Source organism: Cebus imitator, unplaced genomic scaffold, assembly GCF_001604975.1.
Source record: "Cebus imitator isolate Cc_AM_T3 unplaced genomic scaffold, Cebus_imitator-1.0 Scaffold87, whole genome shotgun sequence".
Classification (NCBI taxonomy): domain Eukaryota; kingdom Metazoa; phylum Chordata; class Mammalia; order Primates; family Cebidae; genus Cebus; species Cebus imitator.
This window is the reverse complement of record NW_016107402.1, coordinates 6,499,673-6,504,349: the sequence shown is the minus strand read 5'-3', so window position 1 is coordinate 6,504,349 and position 4,677 is coordinate 6,499,673. Positions and strand designations below refer to the sequence as shown.

At 45.5% G+C, this 4,677-nt stretch overlaps 1 protein-coding gene across 1 annotated transcript in view; it reads right to left on the bottom strand.

The window, feature by feature from the left end:
* GMEB1 (glucocorticoid modulatory element binding protein 1) overlaps nt 1–4,677 on the bottom strand; it is a 49,901-nt gene that overhangs the window by 18,510 nt on the left and 26,714 nt on the right. The gene's annotated exons all lie outside the window — the stretch shown is intronic.

Genomic DNA, 4,677 nt, shown 5'->3' with positions numbered 1-4,677 from the left:
AAAAAAAAAAAAAAAAAAAAAAAAAAAGAAAGAGATTGAAGGTAGGCATTACTACTAGGCTGCCTGTCCCAGACTTACTAAGGGTAAAAAAAGCTTGAAATAATTTAAGAGAAAGGTAAAATAATTTGCCAAGAGCTCTACTACAAACAAGTTTGAGACTAAGCATCTAACTTAGTTATTAGCCTATACAAAGAAAGTGAAAGAAAGAGAGACTATAAAAATCAGATAAGAGATTCATGGTCTTTGGGAGGCCGAGGGGGGCAGATCACGAGGTCAGGAGATCGAGACCAGCCTGGCCAACATGGTGAAACCCCCATCTCTACTAAAAATAAAAAAAAATTAGCCGGGCGTGGTGGCACACACCTGTAGTCCCAGCTATTCAGGAGGCTGAGGCAGAAGAATCACCTGAACCCAGGAGGTGGAGGTTGCAATGAGCCAAGATCTCACCACTGCACTCTAGCCTGGACGATAGAACGAGACTCCATCTCAAAAACAAACAAAAAAAAGAGATACATGGTCAGGCGCAGTGGCTTATGCCTGTAATCCTGGTACTTTGAGAGGCCCAGGCAGGTGGATCACGAGGTCAAGAGATAGAGACCACCTTGGCCAAAACAGGTGAAACCCTGTCTCTACTAAAAATACAAAATTAGCTGGGCATGGTAGTGCGTGCCTGTAGTCCCAACTACATGTACAGCAGATTCAGAGGGGAAAAAAATATCCTTTGCTATTACTTGTATATTAAGATTTTGACTGGGCACGGTAGCTCATGCCTATAATCCTAGCACTTTGGGAGGCTAAGGTGGGCAGATCACTTGAGCCCAGAAGTTTGAGACCAGCCTGGACAACACAGCAAAACCGAGTTTCTACAAAAATTGGCTGGGTATGGTGGTGCACACCTACAGTTACAGCTACTCGGGAGGCTGAGGTGGGAGGATCACCTGAGCCCAGGGGCTTAAGGCTACAGTAAACTGTGATTGTGTCACTGTACTCCAGTCTGGGTGACAGAGTGAGACCTTGTCCAAAAAAAAAAAAAAGCTTTTAAACAAAGAGAATAGATAATAAAAACTAAATTGATCCAAACAGCAATACAGATAACTATGAACTCTACACACTGGAGGATATCAATAATCAAGTAAAAGATAATCAAGTAAAGGAGTTTTGGCCAAATAAAAAGCAAGCACAGTTGTCCCTCAGTATACATGGGGGATTGATTCCTGGACCACCTGCATATCTAACGAAATCTGCACATGCCGAAGTCCTGAAGTCAAAAAGGAAAAGTCAATCCTTCATAGACCCAGGATTTGCATCCTGCAAATATTGTATTTTCAATCCACGATTGGCTGAAAAAGAAGCCATGTATATAAGTGGACCCCCGCAGATCAAATCCATATTGTTCAACAGCCAACTGTAAATAGGATTTCACAATATTTTTCACTTTTCAAGTGAAAGAGTGAAGTGTCCAAATATTCAAACTGCCAGATATTTTATACTTTCCTGAAACGGATTTAGGTTTCAAGGGATTTGGCTTCTACTCGGCCACTGGTTAAGCATAGAATATTAGAACTGACCAAAAGATCTTTATTTTTTTGAGACAGGGTTTCGCTCCTGTCACGTAGGTTGGAGTGCAGTGACACAATCAGCTCACTGTATAAGTGATCTTCCTACCTCAGTTTCCCTAGTAGTTGGGACCACAGGTGCACACCACTATGCCCAGCTAATATTTTTATTTTTTGCAGAGATGATTTTCGCCATGATGCCCAAGCTGGTGTTGAATTTCTGGGCTCAAGCAATCCTCCTGTCTTGACTTCCCAAAGTGCTGGGATTAGAGGTATGAGCTACCATGCCCAGCCATTACGAGGTCATTTTTCCAGCACCGTAAGACATAGTGGGGGAAAAAAAAAAAAAAGAGAGAGAGACCAGACATGGTGGCTCATGCCTGTAATCTCAGTACTTTGGGAGGCTGAGGCAGGTGGATCACCTGAGGTCAAGAGTTTGAGACCCGCCTGGCCAACGTGGTGAAACCCCAACCCTACTAAAAATACAAAAAATTAGTAATTTCAGCTACTCGGGAGGCTGAGGCAGGAGAACTGCTTGAACCTGGGAGGTGGAGATTGCAGTGGGCCAAAATCCTGCCATTGCACTCCAGCCTGGGTGACAGAGTGAAACTCTGTCTAAGACAAACAAAAAAAGGCCAGGTGCAGTGGCTCATGCCTGTAATCCCAGCACTTTGGGAGGACAAGGTGGGTGGATCACAAGGTCAGGAGTTTAACAACAGCATGGCCAGTGTGGTGAAACCCCATCTCTACTAAAAATACAAAAATTAGCCAGGCGTGGTGGCAGGCACTTGCCAGCTACTCGAGAGGCTGAGGCAGGAGAATCACTTGAACCCTGGAGGCACAGGTTGCAGTGGGCTAAGACAGTGCCATTGCAATTTAGCCTGGGCGACTGAGCAAGACTCCATCTCAAAAAAAAAAAGGGTCAATTTAAAAGCACAGTGTACGTCCCTAACCTTTTAGATTCTTTGGCATTCTTGTGACTTTTCTGAGGCATATTTTTAATTCTTATGACAGTAGTTGAGATGTATTTTATCCAATTATATCGAGCTGAATTAACTGAATCTTTAATAATAATCTTACAGTTACATCTTCTCTGGATGGTAAGGAGCCCTAGTCCCAAACTCAACAATACTGAAGTTAACTATGTGCTCATTCTATTTCATCTGTGGGAAGCCTCAACTTGGTAATCTGGAGCCCTTTCAAGCAGAGAACTGTGATCCTTACAGTGGGGTGTCCAGAGTCTACTCCAGCCAGTGATAACATTATCTTTGATAGACCTCAGTTTAATGGTTGAAAACCACTCATCAGGGTCAGGCATGGTGGCTCACGCCTGTAATCCCAGTACTTTGGAAGGCCGAGGTGGGTGGATCATGAGGTTGGGAGTTCAAGACCAGCCTGGCCAATATGGTGAAACCCCATCTCTACTAAAAATACAAAAATTATCAGGGTGTGGTGGTGGGCACCTGTAATCCCAGCTACTAGGGAGGCTGAGGCAGGAGAATAGCTTGAACCCAGGAGGTGGAGTTTGCAGTGAGCCGAGATTGTGCCACTGCACTGCACTGCACTCCAGCCTGGACGACAGAGTGAGATTCCCAACACACACAAAAAAAAGAAAACCACTCATCATTCTAATCTTCTAATCTACCTTCTTGTGTTGACTACTAGTAAAGCAAAGCATTTTACTTTACTACTAGTAAAGCACAAGTCTGGGACTACAGGCGTGTGCCACCACACCTGGCTAATTTTTTGTATTTTTTTTTTTTTTTTTTTTTTTTTTACGGTGTTTTTTTTTTTTTTTTTCTGCTGGAGTGCAATGGCGCAATCTCGGCTCATCGCAACCTCCGCCTCCTGGGTTCAGGCAATTCTCCTGCCTCAGCCTCCTGAGTAGCTGGGATTACAGGCACGCGCCACCATGCCCAGCTAATTTTTTGTATTTTTAGTAGAGACGGGGTTTCACCATGTTGACCAGGATGGTCTCGATCTCTTGACCTCGTGATCCACCCGCCTCGGCCTCCCAAAGTGCTGGGATTACAGGCTTGAGCCACCGCGCCCGGCCCAATTTTTTGTATTTTTAGTAGAGATGGTCTTTCACCGTGTTAGCCAGGACGGTCTCCATCTCTTGACCTCGTGATCTACATGCCTCAGCTTCCCAAAGTGTTGGGATTACAGGCTTGAGCCACCGAGCCTTGGCCTAAATTTTGTCTTTTTAGTAGAGATGGTGTTTCATCATGTTGGCCAGCCTAGTCTCAAACTCCTGACCTCAGGTGATCCACCCACCTCACCCTCCCAAAGTACTGAGATTACAGGCGTAAGCCACCACGCCCAGCTGCAAAGCTTTTTCTTTCTTTTTTTTTGAGAGGAAGTCTCCCTCTGTCACCCAGGCTGAAGTGCAGTGGCATGATCTCGGCTCACCGAAACCTCCGCCTCCCAGGTTGAAGCAATTCTCTACCTCAGCTTCCTGAGTAGCTGGGATTACAGGCACCTGCCACCATGCCTGGCTAATTTTTGCATTTTTAGTAGAGTTGCGGTTTCACCATCTTGGCCAGGCTGATCTTGAGCTCTTGACCTTGTGATCCACCCGCCTCGACCTCCCAAAGTGTTGGGATTACAGGCGTGAGCCACCGCGCCCGGCCCTTGTAATTTTTTTTAGTAGAGACAGGGTTTCTCCATGCTGGTCAGTCTGGTCTCAAACTCCCAACCTCAGGTGATCTGCCCACCTCGACCTCTCAAAGTGCTGGGATTACAGGTGTAGGCCACCGTGCCTGGCTGAACTACCTTTCCATGCATTGTAAGAAAAAAACAAAGAAGGAGGTCTGGCCAATAGGTATCATTTGGAAGAAAACAAAGCATGTTTCCAAGGCATGGAATCCCATCCAAGATTACCATACTTTACAACAAGACACATCAACGTTCATGAGAATTGAAATTAAGAATATACAAGGGAAGGCCCGGTGAGGTGGCTCAAGCCTGTAATCCCAGCACTTTGGGAGGCCGAGGCGGGTGGATCACGAGGTCAAGAGATCGAGACCATCCTGGTCAACAAGGTGAAACCTCGTCTCTACTAAAAATACAAAAAACATTAGCTGGGCATGGCGGCGCGTGCCTGTAATCCCAGCTACTC